Raw genomic sequence first — 19,971 nt, forward strand, 5'->3', positions numbered from 1 at the left:
GGTAGCAAATGCCAGACAACAGCAAACTGAGTTTAAATGACCCCGAGCGGCTGGACCAGGCAGCGGCGAGCTCATTAACCCGCCTGTCAATAGGGGAGATGGCGGAATGCAGGAGGCGTCCATTTAAAGTTAAACAGAAGCGCGCCTCACAAACGAGATGTTGTGCGCCGCTCGTCCTGAACAGAAGAGCCGTGGCCCCCGAGATATTAACGTCAATGAAGAGAGTCAAGAAGTTACTTAAACCTGTTTGTTAAACATGTCATGCCGCGGGACATCAAGAAAGGCTGAGAGAAGAGCTCTCTCCACGTGTTTGGAAACCTTGATTAACGTTATGTTTTCATGTGCAACGCCAAAGTTAATTGTGCTTTGATGTTAATCATTCTAAAGGGAATACCATCATTTTTCATCGGGTTAAGTGTTTTTAAACTATTGATCTGTTTTGAATAGGTATGCTATAACTAACCTCAAGTCGATGCCAATTGAAATGTTTAATATCTTTTTATTACTGTTTTTAACTTGTTATTTATTAAATGGTCTTTTTATTTATAATGTCAATATTCTTATTCCAATTTTAACTGTCCTGATGAAATATTAATATGTCTTTTAAGATGAAATATTCGAAATAAAGACTATTTTTGACTTGACTTGACTTGAATAGGTATGCAATAAAAGATGTACCATGCTCGTTTCCTTATTTAGGTTACATTGATCGACCACCTCAAGTTTAGAGTTCAAATATAGCAAGCAGTCCTACTGCAACAACATAGAATGCGTGCCCTTAGTTTATTCATTTCGTAGGACTTCTGTCTACCCCTTCGCTTCACTGTCAACAATGCACAGTGTCAGATGTCACAATCCCATTCAAGCTGAAATTCCATAATATCTGCCACTCTGCCTTTCTTTTGCAACGCAGTGCCTCACACCAGTCATAGGCAGTGGTGGCTGGCACGGATTGGGAGTGGCAGGGCGGAGGGCGAGGAGGGGGAAGGAGGTAAAGTAAAAAAAAAAAAAACGTACCTCCTCGCCGTCCCTCGTTGTCATCCCTCCGCTCCCGCAGGAACCAGGAAGCACACCCAGGCTCCCCCCACCAACCACAGTGCTGCAATACAGCGTTGTGATTGGTCTGAGCGCCATGGTTCGGCGCTCAGCCAGGGAATGGGGGCCTGGGCATGTTCTCCACCAGGCTGTAATGCGGCCTGGGTGGAGAACATGCAAAGTGCACATGACTGTTTGGCCAGCTCTAAGGAGGGTGCCATTACTCTCCCCTGCTCTGAGAGCAGCAGGAACAAACAAAATGATAATAACAACCAGCTATTATAATTTTCTTTTTCCTTTATCTCCTCTGCCGAAAGCAGTGGGGCGGCGCTCCTCCGCCTCAGCGAAGGAGCCACCACTGGTCATAGGTCCCCTAAGTGCACCTGCATGTACCACGGTCATTACCCAATGAATTGGTATTCATTTAATCAACCCCGGAAGGATGAAAGGCTGAGTAAACCCAGACTGGGGCTCGAGCCCCCCATTCAGGATTCTGGATGGCCCTGCTGCATCCTCTCCTTATGCGCCCTAGCCAGCCCGTGAGTCATCTCACTTGTATATATACAATTAAAAGACAGGTGTGAATACAATCAGATCAAAATAAATCCAGTATTTATACAGCGCAGCAAAACACCTATGAGGGTCTCAAGGCACTGAATTGTAGGCACAGGGAGAGTAGGTGTTTTGCCCAGAATCACAGGATCTTGACACCGAGACTCGAACCTGATTCCCACCGGCACTGAAGTCGGCAGCTCAGGCCCTTAGGACACAACCTCTCCTTAGTAGGGATATCTAACTATATACAAAGAAAACATGTTTTCTAGCGACAAGTGCCTTGAAAGTTCAGGGGCCATAACAAGCCAACTTTCCCCGCAAAAACTGTACTGCCCAGAAGATTAAATCTACAGCGTCGCCCGCTGTGAGCTGAAGCACAGCAATACCTGAATGATACCCGCGAGGCTCGGGCGATCGCTCTGCTGCCTGTAAATCCCGCCTGCGGCCAGCAGCGGCCCCCATTAGGTCAGAGGAGCATCACCCCCTGCTGCCAGTGCAGCAAAAGTGAACAATAAAACAGTAATAAAATGAATTACCGTTTTCTTTTTCACTGCCCCCAGCCCGCGCAGTGTTTGGGGGCAGGGCATTGCTGCTGCCTGGCAGCAGGGGAGTGGTGCTCACTCCACCAGTTTACACTGCGCAAGTCACTTTGGCTGGCCATCTTGCAACGGCCGGCCTGACATGCACAGTGTAAACGTCTCCACCTAGCTGTCTCTGACAGCTGGGTGAAGAGCAGGCACAGGCCTCCTGTGCCTGCTGGAGCGTCGGGGCAGCCTGCTCCAGCCACTCCTGGCGCTGCTCTCATGCTGCTCATCTGAAGCATGAGAGCAGCGTTGCGTTTTGCAGAAGGGGGTTGCCTGAGGCTCCATGAGTAGCCGTTGCGCTGACTCTCCGGTGCTGAGGGTCACCGGCCGCCACTGCCTGCGGCGTCAATATAAAAGTGCAGAATGTAATGATGAGGGACATTTATTTATTACTGGCAGCCAAGCTCTGCTTAGCCGCTGCCCTCCCCACCCTCCTAGTTTAAAAGGCTTCAGATTGGAGGCCCGGGCAACCCTGGAGCTGTGCCAATAACACGGATAACATCACTGTGCAGCCTGGTCGAAATAACAGTATTAAGCATAAAAGCAAACAACGCTGATTCTGGGCCAGAACTTGAAGCAGATTTCTCACACACCAAGAGCGGGAGCTCTACTCTTTAATCCACCGTCTAACACTTTGAAAAGTAAGGGGATGTGGATACCAAAAAACATACTTCCCTGTTCAACCCACTACCATCCAAGTACCGGTAAATCGGCTGAGTTAATTTTTTTACTTTTCTTTTCCTTGAACTTGTGAACTCCAAGCTTCAACAGATAGAAAGCCAGCGTATAACACGCTGAGCCACTTGCCGGTTCCATACCAACCGATACCATGGGTGACCTGGAGCCTTACACCTTGTCTGCTGTCCTCCTGGTGGTCTTCGGAATGTTTTCACTGTGTCTTGTGCCGCAAGCTGGCCAAACCCTTACCAGAAATGCCGGTCAACTTCTTAGGACCGTGCTGCCGCCATCTCGTGAGGTGCCCCCCCATATGAAAGAAAAGAGAAAAATCAAGCAATAACTGTTGGTCGTCAACAACAAAGCTATTTCCTGCTCTATCATAAGCCTTATATCCGTGGCTACCCCAATGGTAGCCCCTCCACCGCGCCCCTCTGTCTACCGTGATCACCTTTATGTAGCATCTTCCAACGTGTGAAACTCTGAGGCCTGGGAGCAAACAGTAAGATGGACACCGGTGCATGGTGGAGAGAAAAGAGGCCGATCCTTCGCCTCTTGATGTCTTAAATGCTGCCGTCCCAAGTGCCCCATATAACGTCACGGGGAACCCTCCGTGGCGACCCCGACGAGGGGCTCCCCCTTGGCTTCTGCCAGTGGAGCGACTAATGGCATCCCTCTGCTATTTGCTGGGGGCGCCTGGCCAGGAATATCCTAATTTTCTGACTCCACCTCACACATTAGGACGGTGATGAGGTATGTAGTCCAGGTGGTCCAATTAAGTTGTGCTACGGCCAGGAATACCACATTTTGATCCTTTTCTAAGTAAATACATTAGACATAGTGAACGAAGTTACAGGTACTCAGTTTTATAACAATGCTGATTTAACAAAGACTTAATTTTAGACATCTGATTCCGAGGATACAAGAAGTGCTGTTCCAGATGAGATCAGAAAAGACAAAAGATGTCAAGCATTTTGTCTGGACTCAAAGTTGAGTAATGTCCATCGTGCCTGCTCTGCTCATAAGCTCTCCCTGGTCCCCATTTAGGAGATCTACATTTCCATCGCCAAGATTTGTTCGAATTGACTACTCAACTGACTAGACAAGTATCGTAACACCAGACTAGCACAGGGGGTCTTTATCAGACCCATCCACTGACGCTGAGCTCTTCAGATGAGTTCTTATTATTATTATGGAAGTTTATAAAGCGCATGGTTACGCACCCTGGCGTGTCCCCGCGCTGAAAAGAAATGAGAGGCGGCTAGAGCAAGGAGGTCACATCAGTGCTGAGCGGAAGAGGTGAGTTTTTAATGCTTTGCGGAATTTAGTCTGAGGGTTCGAGGCGCAGCTCCATTGGGAGCATGTTCCAATTTTTGGCTGCAAGAAGCCTGAAAGATCTCCCCCCCATTCGAGCTTTACGAATTTTGGGGACGGCTACTAGTCCAGTGCCCGAGGATCTGAGCATCCGCTCCGGTCTATAAGGGGTAATGAGGTTGTGAAGGGGTGCAGGCGCCCTACCCATTATAATGCGATGACACATGCAGAGTGCCTTGAAGATAATCCTCTCCCTGACCGGAAGCCAGTGAAGGGACTTCAAGGCATCTTTAGAGGGCGTTCTTCTAGGAAGCCTCAGTACCAACCGGGCTGTGGCATTTTGAAGTACCTGGAGACGCTTAAGGCTTCTCGCTGTAACACCCAGATACAGGAGGTTAGAATAATCGAGTCTGGATGTGACCAAGTAAGTAACAACAAGAATACCAGTACTGATATTAAACTTTCAGTCCACTTTTTTTATGTGGGGACATTTTGAAAGACAACAAAATGAACAACGACCACTTTTTCAGTCGATTTAATCAATCAATTTTGTATATTTTTCTTTAGATTCACCATAGAATGATGGTATATTTATCAAACATAATTCAAACAAATATCACAAATTGATAACTGTAAACATATAGACAAACTTTCTATATACTCATTATTTACATACTACATTCATTTCAAACCATTCATATCTACATTCACTCCCGTACCAAACTGAACAGTCCAGAAACAGACATACTCTCAACTGACAAATTCTGTAATCACTTCAAAGACATAAATTTTGAATAAGGCCATAGAACAGTGTTATACACCGTAAACACAGTACAATATTCTTTCAAGTGGTTCTTGAAGTTCTTATGGCCAAAGGGCTAGGGTCGACGCGTTTCAAGCCCCTTCTACAACCGGGGCTCTCATCAGGACCTGGGAGCTCTGATTGGTGCTCAATGAGTCATCCACAAGACCTCTTGATATCTATGATGTGAAATTGTGGGTTTCAGCAATGACGAAGTGGATTTAATCTTAAGTAATGGAGCTTCGGAAGGGGATAATCTCTTCATGTGTTGCCTTTTTTGAAAAAGGATGTCGGCTCCAGCGTGATTTAATCTCTGTGTCCGTTTGTTTTCTCTCGTCAAACTCGGTGAGGGTTTGCTTCCGCTGTGACCAAGGCATGTACAAGGGTCTGCCTGGCACTGACTGGGAGTAGATCAAGAATCTTCCTTAGGCTCTTAAGCATGCCGAAGCATATTCCAACCACCCGATTAATCTGGGGAGTGAATGAAAGGTCGATATCAAACATCACTCCCAGGTTTTTTGCCTGTTGACAAGGCACTGGAGTGGAGCCCAGGCATGCTGGCCACCAAGCCGATGACCACACATTCGGTACACCTCCCACCACGAGCACTTCAGTTTTGGACCCATTCAGCTTCAGGCAGTTATTAGACATCCAGGATGCAAGCTCCTGCATGCAGGCACTGAAGCTGGATGCCGCAACATCAGGTGCTCGTGACAGCGAGATGACCAGCTGTGTGTCATCAGCGTATGACACTAGTTGAAGATCGTAACTTTCCACAATAATAGCAACAGGGGAAACATAAAGGTTGAACAGGGTGGGGCTCAGGGCAGAGCCCTGAGGAACCCCTTGATCAAGAGTGACCATACGAGAGTAATGTTCTCCCTGTCTGACCTGAAAACCCCTGTCAGTGAGGAAAGATTGGATCCACCTGAGCGCTGAGCCCATGATTCCTCCTTTATTAAGACACTGTAGCAAGGTGAAATGTGCTACAGTGTCAAAAGCTGCACTAAGGTCAAGTAGAATGAGGGCCATAGTGTGCCCCTCATCGACCCCTTTCCTAATGGTCTCAGTGGCCATGAGTAATGCAGACTCCGTAGAGTGGCAGGCACGAAAGCCAAACTGAGTGGTGTGAAGCAGGTTGGCTTTCTCCACAAAGGCCATAAGTTGAAGATTAGCCACCTTTTCTGCCACTTTTGCCATGTAGGGGAGGAGTGAGATGGGTCGGAGATTGTCCATCCTGTCCCAGCTGAGGTTAGGTTTTTTTTGGAGCGGGAGTACTACAGCCTGTTTCGAGGGGATCCTGACTTAATGGAGCGACAGATCCGCTGGAGCTCGTCCGAAGAAGGAATAAAGAAGTTAGTCAGGCTGTTAGCACCCACATCGACTGATAGACTTTCGTTAAATTCTGTTCCCTTTTCCTTCCCTCCCGAAAAAGTGGAATAGATGGTGGCCACTTTATCAGAAAAGAAGGCAGCGATGCGGTTGCAGGATTCCTCTGAGGCCAAGGACGGGTCAACCGAAGAGCCACAGAGAGCAATTTCCTTATAGATTTTAAATAGCTCCTTGGTAGAGTTATTAGCTTCTTCTATCCTACCTGAAAAATAAATAGTTTTGGCACGCCTAATCTGGGTGTGGTATTCTCTACGTTTATCTGTATACCTTTGTTTTGCTTGATCAAGATAAGCCGTTCTCCACTGTCTTTCAAGTTGTTTGCACTCTGCTTTCGCTGAACGTAGTTCTTTGCTGTACCAGGGGGCGGATTTCTGGAGCCTACTACAGGGATTTTTGTGGCAAAGAGGGGCAGTATCATCTAAAGCCTTGTTAATACGGACTTCTAATCTATCAGATGCAGTTATAGCATCCTCACCTCCTGGTTTGCCGCCTTTAGTAAGAGCAATATCGAACTTAGATTTAGAAAAGGCAGTCCATTTGCGGCTCATATATTTAGAGTAGGTACGCGTATGGATGTTGTTAAGAGGGATATTAATTATAAAAGGCACAAGAAAGTGGTGAGACCAAGAAACAGGAATGGGGGCCTTAACTACAATGTCTTCCCAATTGACAAAGATAGGGTCCAATAAGTGGCCCTTTTGATGGGTCGGGGCCTTAGATTTGGTATATAATTGGAGGGAATGTAATCGCTGACAGAAATCAGTGGCTCCCTTGTCCAGTAGGTCATCCAGATGGATGTTAAGATCACCTAGGAGCATAAATTTATCCCTGCGTAGAGCGGCATCGGTTATGCCATCGATAAGGCTGGTAGAGAAATGGGTGAAAGGACCCGGAGCACGATAAATCAAGAGGCCCTTCAGTGTGTTGCCATCGTTGACCTTGATGGAAAAGGCTCCCGTCTCAAAGAGCTCTCGGCCATTTTGCTTTTGTATTTTCTGCACACGGAACCTGGCATTTCCCCACAGTCGGTTCTGCGGGTCTTCCCAAGCGGTGCTGAGCGCACGGGAAAACCTTGCTTCCGGCGGCATTCACTGCCTGCGTCCATCGATTGGAAAATAGATACATCTTTCTTTATCCTTTAGAATTGAGGGAAGACACATTAAAATCCCTCCAGGGGCATAACACAGCAAGGCAAGCGCTTTGCTGCTGAAAAGCGCTCTTCAAAATTGAGTTCTTAGAATGAGACCAGGGAACAGGGAAGTGACTTCAAAGAAAACAGTACAGAGGATAAACACACCATGCACAGGTCTGTCTGGCGGTGGGAGAATTGTAAATGTACATAATTAAACCATGAGCGCTTTTTGCCCCTGTAGCCACGGTTGCAACGGAGACCCTGCAGCCCCCGCGGTGCGGAGGGAGGAGGGGGGGTCGATTCTTGTTTTGAAGGGGGCCCCTCTTAGCCATGCCCTATATAGCATGTCTGATAGCAAGGATCACGCTCCTTTCCTTGTGCTTGTTTATCACAGCTGGCTGCCTTCCTAAGAGTACCCCCCCTCCTCTGATCATCAAGTGGAATCTTCATCATAGACTCCCCATACATTTGGAAGCTCCATTTGGCCTTTTTTTCGGTTTCTAACATTATTTCCAATATCAGGGAGCTAACGGTGTGGGGGCTCCGACGCTGCAGCAGTTTTTAAAACAGCCCCAAGTGTCGCACTGCTCCCAGTCCCACTCGCACCGAATGGTGCAAGACCCATAGCACCATCATGGCAAAAGACCCCCCCAAAAAGCAAGAATGCCCGCAAATAAAACACACCACACAAGTTATACTTGGGAAAAAACTGCTGCAGGTTTATTACATACAACGTTATGTAATCTAGTGGGTTAGTTTACGGGCTATCCAAGGACAGGCAGCCTTCTCGCCACCTGCCCACCTGATGAGCCTAGAAGCACAGTGGCAAACCACTTAGTACTGCACTTTCTGGTGATCCCCTTCCCGGATCACCTGACCACCCTAGGTCCATTACACTCATGCCCTTCTGGGCGGAGTATAGCTAGGCAAGCCCCCGGTTGCTCAGGCCCACAACCGGCCGAAGGCCTAACGGGGCGCCGACATAGAATCCGTGAACCTCCCATGAGGCTCCTGGGGTTCGGCTCTGGCACCCCTGTGTGCCGCACAGCGGTACCGTTCTGTACCCGTATGCATCCAGATCGCCCTGTAACTCCGCCATAGCTCAGGAGGCGGCCAACCGTCGCCGCCGGGGCCCCCCACCAACTGCTCTAGTCTATTACCTGCAACCTTTATGTGCTAGTGCCTCCTCCAAGTCTAGCAGGAACAAGTCCAACCCCACTGGAGTGAGGTGTACCCCGTCCGACTCGAAGTATCCTTTGACCCTTTCCTGAATCATTTTGTGTCTGATAAATCCCAGGCCCCTCTGCTGAGTTAACTTGCTCATGGAGCTGTTCACCCATTTCCTGGACCTCTCCCCCACCTCGCCAGCACCCTGCCAAACCCTCTGAGGCAAAATCTCTGACCACTAGAGCTCGCACTGGCCTAAGCGTTTGCTCAGTTCCCCCAGGTCAGTCTTCATGGCATGCAGGAGCAGGGTCCTCCCCGAGGCAGTCAAGTCATTGCTCCCCAGGTGGATCACCAAATAATTGGGTGGGGCACCCAAAGTTGCTATCGAGTGCTCCAGTCTGTTCATGAGGCTGCTCCATTTCATCCCTGGAAAACCCAACCACTCAAATTTTGTCTGCGAGAATCGCCGCATCCAGTTCCTGATCGCTGCCCAATGGGCCAACCGGGAGATGGCAGAGTGCCCAATGACCCACAAACGTGACCCTGATAAAACAAAGGTGTTAGACGGCGACCTCAGAGGAGCCTGGAAGGGGTCCTGACTACCCTGAGTCCCACCCTCAAGGTATCGTAACCGGGCACTGGCGGGAGACTCCCCAGGGGGAGGAATCTCGTATCTAGGATCGTACTTCTGGCACCACACGACACAGAGTGACCACACCGGGTATTCTGAGAAAACAATCTTTATCAAGTAGGTTATCACTGCAAATATGTACAAGGTGAGCACGGGCTCAAGAGTCTCGGAAGGGGTAGGGGGTAGCGGGACAGTCTCTGGTAAAGGTTCAAGCAGGGATGTATCCGGCGCACAGCTCACAATCCTCGAGCTGGGGGACACGATGTTGTAGTCTGGGTCCGGCGGGACCGTGAGGGTCGGTTGGAGCCGCGAGTCACTCAGCGGGCTCAGGTACAAGTTCGGAGGTCTTACGATCTTCAGGGAGCCGCGAGTCACTCAGCAGGGCTCAGGTACAAGTTCGGAGGTCTTACGATCTTCAGGGAGCCGCGAGTCACTCAGCAGGGCTCAGGTACAAGTTCGGAGGTCTTACGATCTTCAGGGAGCCGCGAGTCACTCAGCAGGGCTCAGGTACAAGTTCGGAGGTCTTACGATCTTCAGGGAGCTGCGAGTCACTCAGCAGGGCTCAGGTACAAGTTCGGAGGTCTTACGATCTTCAGGGAGCCGCGAGTCACTCAGCAGGGCTCAGGTGGGTTCAAGTTCCAGGAGCCGCGACCAGGTCGACAGGCTCTCGTTGTTCCAGCGTCGAATCTGCCGGACAGACCCAGAGCACCCCTTGTTATAGGTCGACCCCTCTTTGATGTCCGGAGTCCGTGCAGGCAGGGGTCTTGTCACCTGGGGGTCGCTTGTCGGGATTTCCTGCTATAGTCTTTTGATCTTTTCAGGGCCGGGTCGGGAGGAGTCCCAGACACCCAGCAGGCATGGAGCCAGCCCTCAGGGAGGCCGGAGGGCCGATCGAACCCATCGTCCCGGGGGAGTTCAGAGGTGCGATAGAACGGCTCCTCCCTCTCTCATCCCCTGGAAGCGTGATGTCCTCCAGCCGGAGTGGCGCCTCTAGGCCCGGTCGCGCTGGGGCCGGGCGGCCATCTTGGTGCATAAAGTGGGCACGCGGGCCCGGGGTGGCCGAAAGGAGAGAGGCCAGGGACGGGGATGTCCGGGTCGGTGCGTGTGTCCAGGTGGGGAGGTTCGGCTGGGCCGTGGGCTTGGGCTGTAGGTACCAGGTTTCGGTGGTGCGGGGGCACGGAGGGCCATTCTACGAGGCCGGGTCCAACACGCGTCCCCCCCAGCTGAAAGCCGGAGAGAACTGCCCATCAGCTTGGGGGGTTCTCTTCGCTGAGGCGGAAGAACCGGGAGAGGCCGTCAGCATTGGCGTGGTCCGTACCAGGGCGGTTTTCCACGGTGAAATCCATCCCCTGGAGGGAGATTGACCACCGCAGTAGCTTGGGGTTTTCTCCTCGCATCTGCATGAGCCATCGCAAGGGCCGATGGTCAGTCTGGACTCTGAAATGGGTGCCGAACAGGTAGGGTCGTAGCTTTTTGAGTGCCCAGACCACGGCAAAGGCTTCGCGCTCTATGGTGCTCCATCTCTGTTCTCGGGGCAACAGCCGCCGACTGAGGAAGGCGACGGGCTGGTCTAGGCCTTGGTCATTCACTTGGGACAGGACGGCCCCAATGCCATGCTCGGAGGGATCGGTCTGGACTATGAACTCCTTGGCGTAGTCGGGAGCCTGGAGGACGGGGGCAGTACACATGGCCTTCTTTAGGGCATCGAAAGCTTCCTGGCAGGCAGCCGTCCACTGCACTTTCTTTGGCTGTCTTTTAGACGTGAGTTCTGTGAGAGGCCCGACAAGGCTGCCATACCCCCGAATGAATCTTCGGTAGTAGCCCGTGAGTCCCAGAAAGGCTCGGACCTCCGTCTGGGTGATGGGTGGTTCCCAGGCCAGGATGGCGTCGATCTTTGGCTGTAGAGGGGCGACCTGGCCACTCCCGACCTGGTGCCCCAAGTAGACCACGGATCCTTGCCCGATCTGGCACTTGCTGGCTTTTACTGTGAGGCCTGCCTGGCGCAGGGCGGTTAGCACCCTCCGGAGGTGCTGGAGGTGCTCACTCCACTCTGAACTGAAGACAGCGATGTCGTCCAGATATGCCGCGCTGAACTGTTCTAGCCCGGCCAGGACCCTATTCACCAGTCGCTGGAAAGTGGCCGGGGCATTTTTCATCCCGAAGGGCATTACGCGGAAGCGGTAGTGCCCATCGGGGGTGGAGAAAGCGGACCGCTCCTTGGCCCCTTCGGTGAGCGCAATCTGCCAGTATCCGCAGGTGAGGTCGGAAAATTGTCTCAGGAGCTGGCGGCAGTCCGCTTGTTCCTGGGCAGTGAGGGCTGGGGAGAGGTTCACTCCTTCCACGGAGCCATCCTGCCCCTTGACACACAGGAGGTCCGGGAGGGGATCCGACTCATCTTCGGCCCCGTCATCGGTGGCCAGCAGGAGGCTCAGTTCTGTCCGCTGGAAGTGAGGCTTGAGGCGGTTCACGTGCAGGACCCGGAGGGGATCCCGAGGTGACTGGACGTTCACCAAGTATGTGACTTCGCTCTTCCGCTCAACCACCTTGTAGGGCCCAGTCCATCGGTCCTGGAGGGCGCCCGGCTTCACGGGGGCCATGACCCACACCTGCTGGCCCGGCTGGAACTCGACCAGAGTGGCATTCTGGTCGTACCAGCGCTTCATCTCTTCTTGACTTACCTCCAGGTTGGCCTCGGCCAGTTCTCGGAACTTTCTGGTCTGGTTTCGGAGGGCCAGGACGTATTGGGACACATCTCGGGGGGTGGTCTGGGGTGCTGCCTCCCACCCTTCCTTAACCAAACTGAGGGGACCTCGGACGGGGTGTCCATAGAGTAATTCAAACGGCCTGAACCCTAAGGATTTCTGGGGGACCTCCCGGTAAGCGAACAAGAGGCAGGGGAGCAGGACGTCCCACTTACGCCGGAGGGGCTCTTCTAGGCCAGCGATCATCCCTTTCAAAGTCCTATTAAACCTTTCTACTAGGCCGTTCCCTTGGGGATGGTACGGGGTGGTGAACTTATAGGACACCCCACATTGTTGCCACAGGGACGTCATATACTTCGAGATAAAATTAGTGCCGCGATCGCTCACGACCTCGCGGGGAAAACCCACCCTGGAAAAGATTCCCATCAGGGCCCGGCCCACCACGGGGGCCGTAATGGTGCGTAGGGGAATAGCCTCAGGATAGCGGGTGGCGTGGTCCACGAGGACCAAGATGAAACGGTGGCCTTGGGAGGTGGGGGGGTCCAGTGGTCCCACGATGTCGATTCCGACTCGTTCAAAAGGGGTACTGATGACCGGGAAGGGTTGGAGGGGAGCCTTGCACTTCCCCCCACTCTTCCCACTAGCCTGGCACGTGGGGCAGGACTTGCAGTGGGCCTCTACCGCTGCTCTCATTCTAGGCCAGTAAAAATGGGTCACGAGTCGGCTGTAGGTCTTGTCCTGACCCAGGTGGCCGGCGAGGGGGACGTCGTGGGCTAAGCCCAGGAGGAAATCTCGGAAGCGGAGGGGTACCACCAGTACCCGTCCGGATCCCAACTCCACCGACTTCTGCTCACTGTACAAGATGCTATTTTCCCAATAGATTCGGTGTGTCCCGGTCTGGTCACCTGCGGCTTGGCCCTCGGCCTGGCGCCGCAGTCCGACCAGGGAAGGACAAGTGGCTTGTTCCCGGCAAAACTCTTCCCGAGTGGGCCCGCCCTCGTGGCGCCAATGTGCCAACTCGGGTAGATCTCCCAACTCGGGGACCGGGGCGGGGTCGGATGGTGCGGGTTCGTCGTGGGCGACGGACCCTTCTGCTGGGGGGACGGGAGGACCCTCGGCGGGGACTGTACTGGTCTCTTCGATCGGGGTGTTCTCGACTTCTCTCCGGGGAGTGAGCCGGGCTGACATAGATCGGGTGGTGGCGCACACCCACTCGGGGAGTCCCATCATTCCTAGGTGGGCCTTGCGCTCGACGTGCTTCCAGGGAGAACTCTCTAGGTCGTTCCCTAAGAGGCAGTCGACCGGCTGGGAGGTTCTTACGGCCACCTTGAGTTTACCTATCACCCCTCCCCACTCAAACGGCACCAGGGCTACCTGACACATACTTTCTCTATTGTCTGCGGAGATTACGGGGCAAAAGACGTTGGGGAGGATCTGCTCCTCGGGGACTAGGTGCCTGAGGACACCGGTGATACTGGCCCCGGTGTCCCGCAGGGCCTCTACCTGGTGGCCATTGATTTTGACGAGCTGCCCGTACTTCTGTGTGTTGGAGGGTAGGAGGCTACCAGGGATCATCTCTCTATCTCCCAGGGATACTAGGGCCATTGCTGCGGGTTCCCACTCCTCGGCTTCCTCAACCTCCTCCCCCAGAGCTACGTTGGCTATCTGTCTCGCAGGGGTGGTAGGGGAGACTTGGGTGGCCATGGGGCACTCTGGGTCATTGGCGTAGTGCCCGGGTTTCTGGCAACGGAAACATGTGACGGTCACCCGGTGTCCCCGTCTCCCAGGGGGCCCTGTCACCGGTGGGGGGGGCGCCGGGAAAGGTGGAGGTTGTGTTTTCGGGGGGCTAGGCTGGGACTCTCTCGGCCCTCCCTGGTTCCCTCCCCCTCTCTGGCGGGGTGGTCCCTGACCGGCTCGGGGGTACTCTCCTACCATGCCCCGGGAGACCCGGGTGTTGGTCCAGCGGTCGGCCTCCACAGCCAGCTTCCGGGGATCTGTGAGCTTGCTGTCAAGCAGATGCTGACGTAGTTCTATGAAGCAGTTCGCAGCCAGATGTTCCCACAACATGAGGTCAGTGAGTTCGGCCAGGGTGGTGACTTTGCTGCCCTTGATCCACCCATCGAAGGCCCGACTGAAAAAGTTTACATACTCCACCCAGGTGGTGCCCGGGATCTTCCGGCAGTCCCGGAATCGCTGACGGTACATTTCTGGGGTGAGGCCGTATCTTGTGAGTAGAGCAGGGTGTCCCTTCCTTCGCTCAGAAACCGCCCCCACAACCCCGCCCCCCAATCCTTCTGCGGGATCCGATGGGAGGTCATGGCGACCTCGTAGGCCCTGAACCATTGCTGAATGTCATCGTTTTTATAATATTCCTTGACCACATCCTTGGGGATGTGGACCTTCTGTTCCGCTGGGGAGGCCGTCTCTCGGTTTCCCGGGGGCCTTCCTTCCTCGCTTCTGGCCTTGAGCTCGATTTCTTTCAAGCTGCGTTCGTGCTCTAGTTGGAGCTTCCTTCCCTCGTGCTCCCGTTGGAGCTTCTTTTCTTCCAGTTCGCCTTGTACACGCATTTGCTCTACTGCTAGCTTTTTTTCCGCTAACTTCAATTCGCCCTCGATTTTGAGTTTGGCTAACTCGAGTTCATGATTGCGGCTTCTCTCTCTGTCCGCGAGCTCTTCTGGGGATAGGCCCCCGTCCGGTACGATGCCTCGCACCTGATTGCTATTGCTTCCATTTTGGGGGGGTTCGGCTCCGTCGGGGCGCTCCCCCGTGCCTTCCGGGCGGGAGGCCCCGGTCTCCACCCAAGTTTTCAGTGCTTTCTGCAAATCCTCTTTAGTGTTGAGACCAGTGGTAGCGATTTTAAGTTCTTTGCAGAATTGCTTTAACTCCTTGTGTGTGTATTCTTCTAGCTGCTCCACCTGGAACACCCTGTTGGCGCTGGTTTCTGCAGGGCTCACGGCGCTCCCTTCTGCCATTTTTGTCGGTAGTGCTTTCGTTGTTCACGGTACGATCTCTAGGTGATGGGCCCGAATCCCGTCGCTTGCCACCAATGTTAGACGGCGACCTCAGAGGAGCCTGGAAGGGGTCCTGACTACCCTGAGTCCCACCCTCAAGGTATCGTAACCGGGCACTGGCGGGAGACTCCCCAGGGGGAGGAATCTCGTATCTAGGATCGTACTTCTGGCACCACACGACACAGAGTGACCACACCGGGTATTCTGAGAAAACAATCTTTATCAAGTAGGTTATCACTGCAAATATGTACAAGGTGAGCACGGGCTCAAGAGTCTCGGAAGGGGTAGGGGGTAGCGGGACAGTCTCTGGTAAAGGTTCAAGCAGGGATGTATCCGGCGCACAGCTCACAATCCTCGAGCTGGGGGACACGATGTTGTAGTCTGGGTCCGGCGGGACCGTGAGGGTCGGTTGGAGCCGCGAGTCACTCAGCGGGCTCAGGTACAAGTTCGGAGGTCTTACGATCTTCAGGGAGCCGCGAGTCACTCAGCAGGGCTCAGGTACAAGTTCGGAGGTCTTACGATCTTCAGGGAGCCGCGAGTCACTCAGCAGGGCTCAGGTACAAGTTCGGAGGTCTTACGATCTTCAGGGAGCCGCGAGTCACTCAGCAGGGCTCAGGTACAAGTTCGGAGGTCTTACGATCTTCAGGGAGCCGCGAGTCACTCAGCAGGGCTCAGGTACAAGTTCGGAGGTCTTACGATCTTCAGGGAGCCGCGAGTCACTCAGCAGGGCTCAGGTGGGTTCAAGTTCCAGGAGCCGCGACCAGGTCGACAGGCTCTCGTTGTTCCAGCGTCGAATCTGCCGGACAAACCCAGAGCACCCCTTGTTATAGGTCGACCCCTCTTTGATGTCCGGAGTCCGTGCAGGCAGGGGTCTTGTCACCTGGGGGTCGCTTGTCGGGATTTCCTGCTATAGTCTTTTGATCTTTTCAGGGCCGGGTCGGGAGGAGTCCCAGACACCCAGCAGGCATGGAGCCAGCCCTCAGGGAGGCCGGAGGGCCGATCGAACCCATCGTCCCGGGGGAGTTCAGAGGTGCGATAGAACGGCTCCTCCCTCTCTCATCCCCTGGAAGCGTGATGTCCTCCAGCCGGAGTGGCGCCTCTAGGCCCGGTCGCGCTGGGGCCGGGCGGCCATCTTGGTGCATAAAGTGGGCACGCGGGCCCGGGGTGGCCGAAAGGAGAGAGGCCAGGGACGGGGATGTCCGGGTCGGTGCGTGTGTCCAGGTGGGGAGGTTCGGCTGGGCCGTGGGCTTGGGCTGTAGGTACCAGGTTTCGGTGGTGCGGGGGCACGGAGGGCCATTCTACGAGGCCGGGTCCAACACGCGTCCCCCCCAGCTGAAAGCCGGAGAGAACTGCCCATCAGCTTGGGGGGTTCTCTTCGCTGAGGCGGAAGAACCGGGAGAGGCCGTCAGCATTGGCGTGGTCCGTACCAGGGCGGTTTTCCACGGTGAAATCCATCCCCTGGAGGGAGATTGACCACCGCAGTAGCTTGGGGTTTTCTCCTCGCATCTGCATGAGCCATCGCAAGGGCCGATGGTCAGTCTGGACTCTGAAATGGGTGCCGAACAGGTAGGGTCGTAGCTTTTTGAGTGCCCAGACCACGGCAAAGGCTTCGCGCTCTATGGTGCTCCATCTCTGTTCTCGGGGCAACAGCCGCCGACTGAGGAAGGCGACGGGCTGGTCTAGGCCTTGGTCATTCACTTGGGACAGGACGGCCCCAATGCCATGCTCGGAGGGATCGGTCTGGACTATGAACTCCTTGGCGTAGTCGGGAGCCTGGAGGACGGGGGCAGTACACATGGCCTTCTTTAGGGCATCGAAAGCTTCCTGGCAGGCAGCCGTCCACTGCACTTTCTTTGGCTGTCTTTTAGACGTGAGTTCTGTGAGAGGCCCGACAAGGCTGCCATACCCCCGAATGAATCTTCGGTAGTAGCCCGTGAGTCCCAGAAAGGCTCGGACCTCCGTCTGGGTGATGGGTGGTTCCCAGGCCAGGATGGCGTCGATCTTTGGCTGTAGAGGGGCGACCTGGCCACTCCCGACCTGGTGCCCCAAGTAGACCACGGATCCTTGCCCGATCTGGCACTTGCTGGCTTTTACTGTGAGGCCTGCCTGGCGCAGGGCGGTTAGCACCCTCCGGAGGTGCTGGAGGTGCTCACTCCACTCTGAACTGAAGACAGCGATGTCGTCCAGATATGCCGCGCTGAACTGTTCTAGCCCGGCCAGGACCCTATTCACCAGTCGCTGGAAAGTGGCCGGGGCATTTTTCATCCCGAAGGGCATTACGCGGAAGCGGTAGTGCCCATCGGGGGTGGAGAAAGCGGACCGCTCCTTGGCCCCTTCGGTGAGCGCAATCTGCCAGTATCCGCAGGTGAGGTCGGAAAATTGTCTCAGGAGCTGGCGGCAGTCCGCTTGTTCCTGGGCAGTGAGGGCTGGGGAGAGGTTCACTCCTTCCACGGAGCCATCCTGCCCCTTGACACACAGGAGGTCCGGGAGGGGATCCGACTCATCTTCGGCCCCGTCATCGGTGGCCAGCAGGAGGCTCAGTTCTGTCCGCTGGAAGTGAGGCTTGAGGCGGTTCACGTGCAGGACCCGGAGGGGATCCCGAGGTGACTGGACGTTCACCAAGTATGTGACTTCGCTCTTCCGCTCAACCACCTTGTAGGGCCCAGTCCATCGGTCCTGGAGGGCGCCCGGCTTCACGGGGGCCATGACCCACACCTGCTGGCCCGGCTGGAACTCGACCAGAGTGGCATTCTGGTCGTACCAGCGCTTCATCTCTTCTTGACTTACCTCCAGGTTGGCCTCGGCCAGTTCTCGGAACTTTCTGGTCTGGTTTCGGAGGGCCAGGACGTATTGGGACACATCTCGGGGGGTGGTCTGGGGTGCTGCCTCCCACCCTTCCTTAACCAAACTGAGGGGACCTCGGACGGGGTGTCCATAGAGTAATTCAAACGGCCTGAACCCTAAGGATTTCTGGGGGACCTCCCGGTAAGCGAACAAGAGGCAGGGGAGCAGGACGTCCCACTTACGCCGGAGGGGCTCTTCTAGGCCAGCGATCATCCCTTTCAAAGTCCTATTAAACCTTTCTACTAGGCCGTTCCCTTGGGGATGGTACGGGGTGGTGAACTTATAGGACACCCCACATTGTTGCCACAGGGACGTCATATACTTCGAGATAAAATTAGTGCCGCGATCGCTCACGACCTCGCGGGGAAAACCCACCCTGGAAAAGATTCCCATCAGGGCCCGGCCCACCACGGGGGCCGTAATGGTGCGTAGGGGAATAGCCTCAGGATAGCGGGTGGCGTGGTCCACGAGGACCAAGATGAAACGGTGGCCTTGGGAGGTGGGGGGGTCCAGTGGTCCCACGATGTCGATTCCGACTCGTTCAAAAGGGGTACTGATGACCGGGAAGGGTTGGAGGGGAGCCTTGCACTTCCCCCCACTCTTCCCACTAGCCTGGCACGTGGGGCAGGACTTGCAGTGGGCCTCTACCGCTGCTCTCATTCTAGGCCAGTAAAAATGGGTCACGAGTCGGCTGTAGGTCTTGTCCTGACCCAGGTGGCCGGCGAGGGGGACGTCGTGGGCTAAGCCCAGGAGGAAATCTCGGAAGCGGAGGGGTACCACCAGTACCCGTCCGGATCCCAACTCCACCGACTTCTGCTCACTGTACAAGATGCTATTTTCCCAATAGATTCGGTGTGTCCCGGTCTGGTCACCTGCGGCTTGGCCCTCGGCCTGGCGCCGCAGTCCGACCAGGGAAGGACAAGTGGCTTGTTCCCGGCAAAACTCTTCCCGAGTGGGCCCGCCCTCGTGGCGCCAATGTGCCAACTCGGGTAGATCTCCCAACTCGGGGACCGGGGCGGGGTCGGATGGTGCGGGTTCGTCGTGGGCGACGGACCCTTCTGCTGGGGGGACGGGAGGACCCTCGGCGGGGACTGTACTGGTCTCTTCGATCGGGGTGTTCTCGACTTCTCTCCGGGGAGTGAGCCGGGCTGACATAGATCGGGTGGTGGCGCACACCCACTCGGGGAGTCCCATCATTCCTAGGTGGGCCTTGCGCTCGACGTGCTTCCAGGGAGAACTCTCTAGGTCGTTCCCTAAGAGGCAGTCGACCGGCTGGGAGGTTCTTACGGCCACCTTGAGTTTACCTATCACCCCTCCCCACTCAAACGGCACCAGGGCTACCTGACACATACTTTCTCTATTGTCTGCGGAGATTACGGGGCAAAAGACGTTGGGGAGGATCTGCTCCTCGGGGACTAGGTGCCTGAGGACACCGGTGATACTGGCCCCGGTGTCCCGCAGGGCCTCTACCTGGTGGCCATTGATTTTGACGAGCTGCCCGTACTTCTGTGTGTTGGAGGGTAGGAGGCTACCAGGGATCATCTCTCTATCTCCCAGGGATACTAGGGCCATTGCTGCGGGTTCCCACTCCTCGGCTTCCTCAACCTCCTCCCCCAGAGCTACGTTGGCTATCTGTCTCGCAGGGGTGGTAGGGGAGACTTGGGTGGCCATGGGGCACTCTGGGTCATTGGCGTAGTGCCCGGGTTTCTGGCAACGGAAACATGTGACGGTCACCCGGTGTCCCCGTCTCCCAGGGGGCCCTGTCACCGGTGGGGGGGGCGCCGGGAAAGGTGGAGGTTGTGTTTTCGGGGGGCTAGGCTGGGACTCTCTCGGCCCTCCCTGGTTCCCTCCCCCTCTCTGGCGGGGTGGTCCCTGACCGGCTCGGGGGTACTCTCCTACCATGCCCCGGGAGACCCGGGTGTTGGTCCAGCGGTCGGCCTCCACAGCCAGCTTCCGGGGATCTGTGAGCTTGCTGTCAAGCAGATGCTGACGTAGTTCTATGAAGCAGTTCGCAGCCAGATGTTCCCACAACATGAGGTCAGTGAGTTCGGCCAGGGTGGTGACTTTGCTGCCCTTGATCCACCCATCGAAGGCCCGACTGAAAAAGTTTACATACTCCACCCAGGT

The sequence above is a fragment of the Triturus cristatus genome, chromosome 5_1 (assembly GCF_964204655.1).
Source record: "Triturus cristatus chromosome 5_1, aTriCri1.1, whole genome shotgun sequence".
Classification (NCBI taxonomy): Eukaryota; Metazoa; Chordata; class Amphibia; order Caudata; family Salamandridae; genus Triturus; species Triturus cristatus.